This window comes from Podarcis pityusensis (assembly GCF_964106645.2).
Source record: "Podarcis pityusensis genome assembly, chromosome: 6".
In the NCBI taxonomy this organism is placed as follows: Eukaryota; Metazoa; Chordata; class Lepidosauria; order Squamata; family Lacertidae; genus Podarcis; species Podarcis pityusensis.
In genome coordinates, this window is record NC_138030.1 from 62,578,050 (window position 1) to 62,591,159 (window position 13,110).

At 40.4% G+C, this 13,110-nt stretch overlaps 1 protein-coding gene across 6 annotated transcripts in view; it reads left to right on the forward strand.

Moving 5' to 3' along the window:
• Positions 1–13,110, forward strand: part of SGIP1 (SH3GL interacting endocytic adaptor 1) — a 139,702-nt gene continuing 126,592 nt past the window's right edge. Inside the window, exons 1-5 of one of the 6 annotated variants that reach the window (XM_081010923.1) lie at positions 1–292; positions 2,814–2,874; positions 4,221–4,251; positions 7,245–7,313; positions 9,053–9,166. The gene's annotated coding sequence lies outside the window, so the exon portion shown is untranslated. Of the gene's footprint in view, positions 293–542; positions 583–2,013; positions 2,167–2,813; positions 2,875–4,220; positions 4,252–7,244; positions 7,314–9,052; positions 9,167–9,268; positions 9,286–13,110 lie in introns of those variants that run through there. The other 5 variants (XM_081010942.1, XM_081010926.1, XM_081010943.1 and 2 more) reach the window with 5 other exon arrangements.

Below are 13,110 nucleotides of genomic sequence, written 5' to 3' on the forward strand. Positions count from 1 at the left end.
CCCCATTCCCAGTTGTAGGGTGGAGGGTGGGTTGGGAGAGGGTTAAATACCCTTCCCCCCCACCATACACCCCATCATAATTTCCCTGCCCCTCTGCAATTTGTGTCTGTGAGAGGGGAGGGGGAATGCTATACTTTAGCAATGGAAGGTTTAAAGTAATAGAGTTGATTCCTAGAGAGGAGAGACAGACTGCACTGAAGAAAATGGCTGAACAACATATACAGGCCTTAACCCGACCATAAGAGCAACACAATGCATTATCTACATCTAGGGAAATTGAGCAACTATTACAGTATGTTTAAAAACATTGGGTTCTGAGCTACAGAAACAAAACAGAATCTTGACAGGGAAGACTTGGGAGGGAGAGGCACTAAAAGGTAAACAAGAAGTGGCTATTCCACAGTAATTACCCTCATGCACACCCCACAACCTGTGATATAGGGAGGGCTGTTTTTCCCCCCAGGAAGAACTCACAGGAACTCAGTTCCAGCACCTCTCAGGTGAGTTCCATCACCTCTCTGGTGGGCAAAATTAAATAATAACAACAACAACAACAACAACAGAACAGGGGAGGTGTTCATGGTGAGTTTCAGCACCTAGAAAAATAGCACTGGATATGGGGATAACTTGGCATGGCAATGGCCTGATAGCAGGTGAGAAGGCACAAGCACTATAATAATCAGAAATACTGAGATCTCAGGAAGTTATATGGGGATAAGTACCAATAAACCTAGGGGGGCTTATTTCTAATATGATTTAGGCCTCTGGTTTTTAGTAGACTGCATATAACAATGGACACTGGATCCCAAAACATGGGAAAGAATCTAAGTATTTGTCCCTTGTGAATAATTACTGTACATACCTGCTATATTGCTTCATCTGGCTATAAACATGCGTCTGATGGACAGAAACGGAAACTTAAAGAACTGAACTGGAACAATTGTTTTAGATTTAAGCCATGTTGCAATATCTGTATATGGTTCAGAGAAGTGTATATGGAAATACTGTAGATGGGAAAACCACACAATTATACATATTGTGGGTTTTTGTTTTGTTTTAATGGTGCATTCAAGACGTAGTTTCTAAGACAAAATTTATACAACTACTATTAAAAAATGTGGGGTGGGGGAAGAGGAGGAGTAAGGTTACAATCCGATACCCACCTAGCTGGAAATAAGCTTCACTTAAGTCAGTGGGTCCTACTTCTGAATTTACATGTATAGGTTTGTGCTGTAAATTGTTTTGCAAGCTCTTCACACAAACTAGATAAATGCAGATTTATAGCAGCATAAGGACAAGTAGGTGGAATAGACAGAAATAACTGATGCATAATGCTCTGTATACTTAAGTGTGGTGTGTTTCGTAATGGACCATATCCTTTTAGTGTTTGTTTTTGATTTGCTAGAGGCAGCTTTCGCTTGGTGTCTATAAACTGTATTCCTCAGAAACCACAGCAATATCAGCTGTAGGGGGAAATTTCACTTTCCTTTTTAAAAAGAAGCTGTCATGTGACAACTGTTTCCTTCAGCAAAATAAAGCTTTGAAGTAACCAAAAGCAACTAACTTTCCATTTTCATTGGAAACTGAAATGCTTTTCTCCCTGAAACAATTTTAGATGCTATAAAATTGAACATGATGAACTAGGACAGAGAATAAGAATAATTGAAGTGCTCAGACGATTGATGCCCACAAAGCTGTCCTTAACATTTAAAGTATGCGGCAAGGGAGGAATCAGCATCCCAAATCATATACAGAGACTTGAGTACAACATAACTCTTAACCAGACTTATAAAGAAACCTTGCACATTTTGTGTTGGTCTGCTATGGAAATGCTGGCTTTTAGCTTCTTAGCAATGTACTAAATAACTGCATTGTACCAAGAGGACAGGTGGAAGCAGAATGGAGTGATTTGTTCATCCTCTGCCAGCTCTCTGTGTTTCCATGCTGGTTGTGCAGGAATAAACTGTGCTTCCTTTGTAGCTGGTGCAGAAATCTAGTAGGCTGGATGGAACGATCCACCACCCCTCTGCCAACTAGAATTGATGGCTGGTCCACTTAAGAATTCAACCTAACAGTGCTGGGCAATTTTTCATTCACCAGGACACAGGCCAGTGGCACTCAAGGGCCTTTAAGGGTTACTTCTGCTCATCATAGCAGCTACCACTGGTAATTTTTGAATATGTTATAGGATGGAAGTGTGTATGGATCCTCAGGCACAGCACTGTGCACTAGGAAGGAAAATGTGAAGTTGACACAGTGGTCAAGTCAACTACATCCATGGGTGCATGTTTCCTGGATCTCCAGGTAGGGATAAAGTGGTTTAAGTTGTGTTCCCTGGTGGAGAAGAAGCAAATCCAGCACCAAGGCCCTCCCAATCTGTTGGTTATTTGCCTGGGTGAGAATTATCTGTGCTCACGCAGGGACATACCGGTAGACTTGGTATGTCCATTGCCTAGACCTCACGGCTGCAGTGCTAAGCTCCTAGCCTGGCTTAAACCCCTCCCTGGATGCCCAGTGGGATCCTGGGTGTTTGGCTTGTGCCACACCAGGATCCAGCATGTGGGAGATTGAAGTCAAATACAACTAACAATCATAGGGCTTGTTAATGCATGAAGTACCATAGAGTTGTATTGCTAGATAGACTCAGCTAGGACACGCCCCTTCTCCTCTGGAGAGGGAGAAAGTGAAGATTTCCTTCCTTCCTTCCTCTCTCTCTTTCTCCCTGCAACATGTAAGGAGATGGAAGTGTGTAAACTTGCTTCAGAGCTTACAGCATGTGTTTGGAAATATATTCTGTACTTTCTACCCAATAGAATTTTGCCTGTATTATCTTTGCTGCTGCATGGAACAATGCATGACTGAGACCTTGAATCTGTAAGTAAAGTATTTTAAACTTATTTAACAGTGTGTGGTCTGCTCCAGGGGCAGAAAGAGGTCAACTGTTATGCACCACTGAATGGGATAAAAAATGGTTTAACAACCTATATCTCCAAGACTACATTGCTGCTTATTTTTGTGAGTTTAATATTCTGCTTCTGGAGCTCGCTGTGTGCTAGCCCCATGTTTTGAATCTAGGCACCCATCCATTTTCTTTTTGTTGTTCACCTACACATGTGGGTCCTTATACAGCAGTAGTCAACTCACAAGGTTGCAATGGGTTCATCACAGCCATAGTGCTGAATACTATTCCAGTAGCAAGGACTGCTTGGAATGATGACCTGATCCTTTCCCTACTTCTCTGACAACCCCACTCAGCTGCTGTATAATCAAAGCTGTGGCCTGATGGGAATTGTAGTCCAGCGGCACCTGGAAGCAAGAGGTTCCACACTCCCAACTTAAAGAACTAAGGGTTTAAGTCAGAGTATTGAGAGCTTAAATTAGTATGCAGATGATGGGTGGCCTCTCCTCTTTCAAAGGTGTATAGCACCTTGAAGATGTGCACAGATGGCAGCTGATGCAAGACTTGATGCATGGTGCTTTATTTATTTAAATATTTTTTTTAAAAAATCTGCCCTTCAGCAAAATGATCAGCCATCTGTAGATGAAAAATCACAGTTAAAATAGATTAAGTCTGCAGTTTTAAGCACACTAACTAGGAAGTAAGCCCCATTGAATCCAGGGGGATTTACCTTTGAGTAAAGATGCATAAGATTGCACTTGAAATTAGAGCTGCAGTGCATATGTTCAAACATTGCATCTCCTACCATGGTTCTAATCAAATCAGCCAGTTTTAGGAGATGTTCAACTGTATTTTGAAATATGGTGCATGGAAAAAGCCACAAAGAAGGACATTGGTTTCCCCCTAAATTAAAACAAATCCTTTAAAATAAACAGTATTTGCATCTTTCATATAACTATTGTAGCAAAAAAGCTATAATTATGTACTGTCAAAAGCAAAAATAAATAACCAAAACAAAATCTAGATTTGTATTTTGCATCAGATGAAATATTAGCTCAGGCTGACATATGTATTTACATGCAGCAGCAAGCCTAACCATTAGATGTCAGTAGTGTGCACAGTACAAGACTGATATTTAGCTGCCAAATCACCAGCTCAGATAGTCACCATGATAAACACTTCATTTCCAGTTCCAAGAGGCAGTCGTTAACCCTTTAATGATGTAAAATGTTCAAGGGTGTGGGGTTTTTGAGCTCTTAAACTTTCAGCAGTAGGTTACTGTAATGTTAAGGGAATCTGGTCTTTGTTTTATATGTTCCAGTTCACCAGAGTCTGGAGTAGTTCCAGTCCAGGTAAGGTTACCCCTTTCCACGTGACAAACTACTTCTGAAAGTCCTCTCCATTTCAAAAGGGCTGTGTTGCATTTTGAATGGGAAGCTGGTTCAAGAGACATGGCCTAAAAAGCCTTCCAGCTACATGGAGCATGTTGTGCAATTATTTGGATTCTAGCCAATGTCTGCATCCATTCAAGGAGAGAGATAAAGGAATTTACTACACTGTAAATTCACTCTTCTGTCTAGAGTGTAGCCTTTAAATCTGAAATAGCACCACCTCTTGGTCCTCTAAATCAGGAGAGGTTATGAAAGCTCTGGATCGGTGTTTGAATGCAGTGGTGGCCAATAAACTGAATCCTGGGAAGACGGGAGGCGCTTTGCGTCATTCCCATGTTTGGGAAATTAGCAGGTTGGCAACTACAGTCATACCTCGGGTTACAGCTGCTTCAGGTTGTGCTTTTTTGGGATGTGGACCACCAAAACGCGGAAGTACCAGAACGGGTTACTTCTGGGTTTCGGTGGTCGTGCATGTGCAGAAGCACCGAATCACAACCCATGCGTGCAGAGACGCGGGTTGCAAACACTGCAGGTTGTGAACGTGCATCCTGCACGGATAACGTTTGCAACCCGAGCATCCACTGTATGGCTATTCCTGGATGGGGATAGCCTGATCACTGTAATCCATGCATTGGTAACCTCGAGGCTGGATTACTGTAATGTGCTCTACATGGGGCTGCCCTTGGTCTGGTTTGGAAACTCCTGCTGGTGGGGGCATCTGGTCAAGAACATGTGATGCCAAGGTTAAAACAGCTGCATTGGCTAACCATCTACAGATGTGCCAGGTTCAAGGTTCTTGCATTAATTTACAAACTCCTGAACAACTTAGGTCCAGGGTACCTCAGGGATCACCTGAACCCTTGTATTCCAACTAGATCACGGAGGTCATCTACTGGAGTGTCACTGACCATTCTATGAGTTGGTGAGGGTCATTTGACAACCACTTTAGTATCTTTGGCCCAGTCCTTATGGAATACTCTGTGAATAGAGATTTGGCAGGTAGCTTCAGTGCCAACTTTCAAATGCCTGCTGAAACCTTTTCTATTCCACCAGGCCTGAGCAGACAATTAAGAATACATCTTTCCTCAATGGTTAATTGATGTCTGCTTTTAACCTTTTTATATGTTTTTAATTGTATGCTTTATGTATAATTGCTGTAATCTGTTTTGATATTTTTTGTGACATAGTGGCATATAAATAGTTTTATAAATGAATAAATAAAAGGCAAAGTCAATCTGCTAACTTTATAAAGGGTAAGGGCTCTCTACTTTCCCAGACTAGAACTGAAAGTGGTGGAAAACTCTTGCCCTGCTTGCTCAGCCTTAATTAACATGAGTATATAACTGAAGGGCAACTGTCAGTTAGTTCAAATTTCATTGTGGAAACTACTGTGCCTTTAACATTTGATAGAGCTTGTGTGCATTTAATGGTTGCGTTGCCAACATAAATTAAGCAGGGAAAGCTTTCCATAACCAGAAGATCCATTGATGGGAAAAGCTATTACCTGCTGTAGTTTTGCTTGTCATAATCAGATTTTTAAAATAATAATAATGCAGGATCACTGCCAGGAAAACTCTATAACGCATGAGCAAGAAAACACCAGTTTTAATATTTGCATTAAAATAGTATATCTGAATGCTGTGGATCTTAGTCTCACTTGTGCTTGAACTGAGTAGCTGTCTTCTCTAAACTAAATGGAAATGATAAACTAATCTATTGAGCATAGCTATGCAAAGGTTGTGGACTGTGTGTAATAAGCTACTTCAATTCCTTGTGTAGTCCTGACACTAACATACCTTCCTCTCACCAGAGCCAAGTAGCTCTGAATAGATTTTGGAGTGTGCCCGTTTAGTTAAATCAATATTACTAGATTAAGCATTTTAAAGAGAGCAACCACATTTTATGTTTACTACATATTCAGAGTTCTGTTGTGTGTTTTTTAGCTAACCATCTGTGTTTCTGTCAGTCAATGGCTGAGAAAAATTGGATGGGGGTCCTTCCAGGTCATAGTCTTTTGCACTGGCATAGTTTCCTAGACCACATGGGGAACCTGATGCCCTTCAGATGTTGCTGGATTTCAGCTCCCATCAGCCATATCCAAAATGGTTGATGGCCAAGGATGATGGGCATTGTAGTCCAACATCTGAAGGACATCAGTTTGGGGAAAGCTGCATTAAAATGTGCCTTATAATGTATAGAACAGTAGTTTAAAATGTCATAGCGAATGAATGAAGACATGTTTTCACTGCCTCTTTTGAGGATATTTTGCATTTTTGTAATCAAATTTAGATGGGACAGGGCAATTCATAAAGGTTTCAGATATATTATTTGAAGGAAGTGTTGTTTTTAAGCATGCCAAGCAACGCCTAACTATGAAAAGAAAATCTAAATACAGTTTCCAATGTGTCCTTAAGAGTATTTGCTGACTGTTTTAATAAAGCAAAATATGAGTGTGCCTCAGAAGACCTGCTGCAGGCAAGAACAGAGCTCATATGCCTTTAATTTGTGCAACAAGGGAATCCCACCAGGTGCAGCTGGTTATTAAATAGAGTGGTAAGGCAGAGAAAAGCTGCACCTTCAGCCACACAGCTGTTCAAAGATTCAGGGAGTCGTGTCCTTGTGTCTAGTGGTATGCCTGAATTTTAAAGGAGTTCCTTCAAACAGTGTAAAGAAGCCATCATTACAGATAATGCCTGCCCTTCGTAAAAACAGCTATGTCCCATCTCAATTGGTGTGCTTTAGTTGAATGATCTTTGATAATGTGAAATACATTTCAGAAGGTTTTGCGATGGCGCTATCTATATTAGTCATCCTGCTACTTTTTTGGGGGGTACATATCAGTTAATTAAATCTGCATGCCTGAGAATCACAGATAGTGATACTGTGTTTAGTGGAAAGAAACTAGTTCTCATGACTTCAGTTGCATTCGCTGATTCCTGTCCTTGTTTATTCAGGAGTAAATGGATTACCGTGGAATGGACTTACTCCCAAAGAAGTACCAAGGACTGCAGCCTGATTTTCAGGTAAGCTTTATTAGTAGGGTTTGCTTATAAGAAAATTTGGTGACAGTCGCATTGGAAGTATTTATGCATCTTCGGCGAAATATGTAGAGAATGATTTGTGTGTAAGTTCTTTCAATATATAGAGATGTGAAATTCCCTTACATTGAAGCTAGGCTTACAAATATCCCTGGTTTGGGCTTTAAACCAGCCCAAGCAGCTGGCCTCTAACTTACTATTATCCTTGTAATTAGACTTAATTTTATTATTATTATTTATTTACTGATACAGTGCAAAAGTTGGGAAGTGCAGAAGATATTGGTGAGCTTTGGTTTCTTACATTGAAAAATCGAGGCGCTATGTACTAAGGAGGTGATACCGCCTCTCTTATCAGACTGTAGCAGACTGTTCTGTCAAAAAAGATCTGCCTCTTGACAGTTGCCCATTTTAAAAAGCTCTGGATAAGGGGAAATATTAGCTGTCAGGTGAATCCTAAAGATTCTTGGAGGGTGCTGCTAGACAGTAATTCTTGCATGTGACTGGGAGAGAAGATGCTTCCCCACCTGTGTGTTTAACTATATTAAGATGGCTTTGCAGACTGGATAAGCTATGCAAGGCAGGATAGTGGAAAATGATGTAACAGAGGGATAGAGATGTTATCCTCTGCATTTTGTTTTTTTTAAAAGTGTAGCTCTGTAGCTTTGAGTGGGGTTTTATTTCCTGTTTTGCCTTTGTTCTATCTCCATAGTATTATAGAAGTGTCTTTTCCCTGAGATAAATAAAATAATGTTTGTAGAAGTGCTTCCTTCCATGGAGGAGGAAAAGGTTGAATGGACACTGCATGTCACTTTAGTATGTCCAAAGATGGGAAGTCTTTCTGTAGAGCTGAAATGGCCGTGGAAAAGAGTAATTTTGGTAAATCTACCCGTGGCTGACTTATGAAAAACAAAGCAAAAGGGCTTGAATTTGGGGTTTTGTTTTGCCAGCCATATAGTTAGACCACTAGGGGTACCCTAAATGATGTAATGAAACACTTACCTCCTAAATTTATTTAAAGTAAATCAATCGTTTTAAGTATAAACTTGTTTTGCATGGATTGAGCAGGAGTTGTTGGTTAAAGTATGTAAAATAAAACAGCTATTGCTAAAGCCTGCTTCTTACTGAAGTGGTAAACCTATGTTTGGCTGCCCACACAACTCCAAGTGTATGTGAGGAGTGTGTCACATCCGAAACTAAGTTCCTAAATAATGAAAGCTAGGTATTTGGGAGAAGAGTTATAACTTTACTACTCTCCCTGACATCGTGGTTTTCTTTGTGAAGGAATTTTTTACTATATGGCTTTTGCATAGAGAGGAACTTTCAGTTCCATGAAGCTCCCACCTGCAATTTATAGTGGCACAGTTCAGGCATATGTTTTCTATCTCTCCCAGAACTAGGCCCATAAGAGACCATCTTAACAAATGCTATGGCTTTCGTTGTTTATGGGTTTTTATTAGTTTATGGGGTTATATTTCTATAGAAGTGGAAATACTGTATTGGGCTGTGTGTTTAAAAAGGAGACCTGGGAAGTAAAATGCTGCCTTTGAATCCCTGTGTATGACCTGAACTGCTCTGTGTACCCAAAGGCGTAGGTTAATTGTCTCTACTTACACGGCAGGGAGGGGGGTATTAAGTGAGGCAGGTTGTGCTGTAGCTGATTAAATTTCTCCTTGAGTGTACACTGTACACCACTCTTACAAAACCCATAAATTTTGTATTGACAGACTGACTGTGAATTTATCTGTAGATCTCTAGTTTCTGGGCAACAAATGAAGAGGCAGCCAAAAGTTTCCTAGTTATTTATAGATGCACCAAACTCAAAGCGAGTCACCTGCTAGGTACATATTGGATTGAGATCCTGTACTTCTAGTTATGTAGAGTTTTTTGGCAGGATTCTTATGAATAGGAATGAAAACATCCACCTTCTGAAATTTCCCCTTCTACAACACTATTAAAGGTACCAGAATCATGTCCTTCCATTATTTGCTATTACCTTTTGCTCAACTGAGTTTTGTGTAGGAGTCTCATGTAAATGACTGTGGGTTTCGTAATGTAGCCAATGACTTTGGAATGTGTTCTTAAATAAATGCTCTCTTTTCCTTACCAGATTATAAAGAGTGGCATGTACAGTGCCTAAAAGAATAAAGCTCTCTATTGCACAGGAGTAAACTTTGCATAAGGGATGCATAAGGGATGAGGGTGGCACTGTGGTCTAAACCACACAGCCTAGGGGTTGCTGATCAAAAGGTCGGCTGTTTGAATCCCCATGACTGGGTGAGCTCCTGTTGCTCGGTCCCTGCTCCTGCCAACCTAGCAGTTTGAAAGCATGTCAAAGTGCAAGTAGATAAATAGGTACCACTCCGGCTGGGAAGGTAAATGGCGTTTCTGTGCGCTGCTCTGGTTCGCCAGAAGTGGCTTATTTATGCTGGGCACATGTCCCGGAAGCTGACTGGACAAACGCCAGCTCCCTCGGCCAATAAAGCGAGATGAGCGCCGCAACCCCAGAGTCATCCGCGACTGGACTTAACAGTCAGGCATCCCTTTATCTTTACCTTTAAACTTTGCATGTTTAGATCAGACTGGCTAGACTCAGCAATGAGATTATCACTGAAGGAGGAAGAAGGTAGGATGACAGCACAAGTGGTAATAAGATTATGTAATTACACAGGCCACTAATAACTGCCGAAAGAGTAGCCTGGGTTTTTAAAGGGTTTTTTTTTCCAGTTCGCAGCATCTATTCTTTGTAACCTTTCACAATATTTTCAGTAGAAAAAGAATCTCTTGCATTCAGGCTGCAATCTTATACTCTTACGTGTGAGTAAGACTCATTGAAGTCAATGGGACTGACTTCTGAGCATCTACTGAACAGGAAGCAATAAAACGGGTTGCCAATCTTTTGCTGTAGGTGCCAGCAACAACATGGTTGTTAAGGGGGCAGGACATAGCACAAAATCAGACAGTACAGTTATGGTGAAGATAAGTTCCATTGAATTCAAGAGAACCAACTCCTAGGTTAGTACATATAGGACTGCAGCCTAAGGATCACATAGAGGCCAAGGCAGATGGATCAAACCTAGAGCACACAATTCACTCAGAAGTGTCCCTGCACAAGGCCCACTGAAATGAATAAGAGCTGTGCAAAGCCATAATTCCTACTCATTCTGCTTAGGCTTCTAAAAATAATTTCCTGGTGGATTGTGCCACTGGATTTTCCATGTAAGGAGCCAAAAATATCTTGCACAACCCTAATTTGGTAGCAGATTTTGGCTGCAATTTAGATCCAAAGTGTCTTACTGTGATTGAGTCAAAATATTGTAGAAAACCTCAGATGAGCTGCAAGGGAGTTTGTTTTTTTTTAAAACCCAAAATATAGAGAGCCTTGTGATCGTATATCCCTACCCCACACATGCACTTCACTTTATAAAATCAGGAGTGGTTTTAGCCTTCAATCAGTTCTGCAGGTGTTAATGCTCAGAGTGTGAGTTGGTACATTTTTTTCACTTCACAATTGATTTTAAAGCAGGTTACCTCTTCAGAAGAAAAATATGGCATGTAACTTAAATTAGAATCTAATATCCATGTGGTCTGTGTGGAAGTCAATTAGTCTGCACTAATTGCTATACAGGGATGAACTACAGGCATTGTCAACTGGTATCTGTCAGATTTGATTTTTGTAGGCTCTTAAAAGAAAGCCCAGCATCCAACTTCTATGTTCATATATGAGAGCAATTAAAATGTACACACAGTGAAATACAAACTCTGTTTCAGACCCAGAATGCTTGAAAAGGTCAAACCCATCAAATACAGACACAAGTTAAATGGGCTTGCTCAGATAACTAGATTGAAGTTTTATTACCTTTCTTGTGTTCTATTGAAACACGTTCTAAATGGGCTGTACATATTTTATTGCAAAGAAAAATGATGTGTTTCGTTCTTTGACTAATCAACTGCTGTTGAGCTGTCAAGTCTGAATATTCATATATGCTGATAGTTTTATAAAGTACAATAGTAAAGTTATTAGTAATATTTCTATAACCTTTGGAGACTTGCTATTACCCCTTCTCAGCAGCTGCTACTGAGACTAGTCTGGCAGTTTGCGGCCATTCATTTAGCTGATACAAGCTAGGGACTGAAAGTCTCACCCATCTTCGCCACCACCCTTGTCTGGGATCAGCTGAAAGTATGGAGTTCAAGGATGAGAGGAAACTGATTAGTACATAACTCCTCTCTTATCTCAGCACAACATGTGGAGCAGTGTTGTCCACTTGGTAAATGCTCCAAAACTGATCCCTTTATTGTGGCAAATTCCATTTGTAAACTACTTTGCAAACAAGGATGAAGCCTCAAAGTCAACCAAGACAAGATATTCAGCTCTCTGTGTTTATTTTTAAAAAGTGAAATACAGTCATGGGGGAGTAGTAGATTTGGTTGGAGCAGCTGTGTGTAAGAGGGCCTAATCCTTTCCTCCTGGACCATTTTTCTGATCACATTCCCCAGCCACTTTCCCGTCCATGGTGTGGGAGTTATGGGGAAGCAAGGGCTAAGGCTGAGGAAGTGATTTGCCCAAGGCCAGCCAATGAGATCTGCACTGTCCTCGCCGGAGTTCTCAGTGGCGCTCTGCATGTACTAATACAGCTTTCTATTATTTGCTCTTTTGAGATGGCAGGAGACAGTTGTTTACAGTGGAAGAAAGGTTGACATTTGCTATGGATCAGTTAAGTGGCCATAAAGCCATGCAGGCCAATATGTGAAACAAAAATGTGTGGCTACTGTGTATTATTTCGATTTATGCTTTGTTATTTACTGTCACGGTATTCCATCTAGGGATGAAGCTGGCGGATTTAAGCTTTATTTAGCAAATCCCTTGCCATCAGAACCTAAAGCTCCTTGCGCTAGGCAAGCACTGTCCAGAAGGCACCTTGTCTAGCAACGCATATGGGGCATGCTACTTGGAGCTAATAGCTAGGAACCAAGGAATACAGCTGCTCCAGCAGGACCTTGTCTCGTGTAATAAAGCATGACTTCACTTTTGGCTATGACTAATTCATCTTATTTTTTAATGTTTCTGCATGGAAACTGAGGCTGTTCTTAATTTCTGAATGTAGGTTGCAAAAACAAAACCTTCCTTAAAGGTTCAGATTAAAATCCAAGGGATTTCACTAAGCTGCCTCTTCACATGTCAGGACTGTTTAAATTGCTGTGAAAATCCTGATTTGTTCATGACAGTTGATAGCTGTAAGAATTGCCGTTGCTCAGTGGTTGAGCACATCCAAGATTTTTGTCCTGCTTTTTTCTAGATAGAGTAGTAATCAGTGTGATTCACCAAAGTCCAAAAGGGGAACAACAGATAAAAATGGGAGTTGAAATATTCTAAAGTAAATGAAGCAGTATGTAAAAACAGCAGTTCTCAGTAAAAGCCATTTATGGAGCACATACCGTGGAAATTCATGCAATAATAGTTTTTACTCTCCTTTTGAAAGTGAGCAGTGTTGGTAGGGTCACCAGTTACATATTGCCAAAAAAAAAGAGGAGATGCATTACTGAAAGGTAACACAGATCTGCATAAAAATTCCATGTGCTAATATATATTTACGTATAATATGCTATAGATAGATACAAATTTAGAAATGATTACTATAATTTAAATAGAAATACAATAAACAGAAATACAATTCCTTTTTTGTTTATTTATGTAGTGAGTAGATTCATAACATGCCCATCATTGCAGTGTATTTCAACATGGGGTACAACACATGACTGTGACCAGATGAACTGTTTGCCT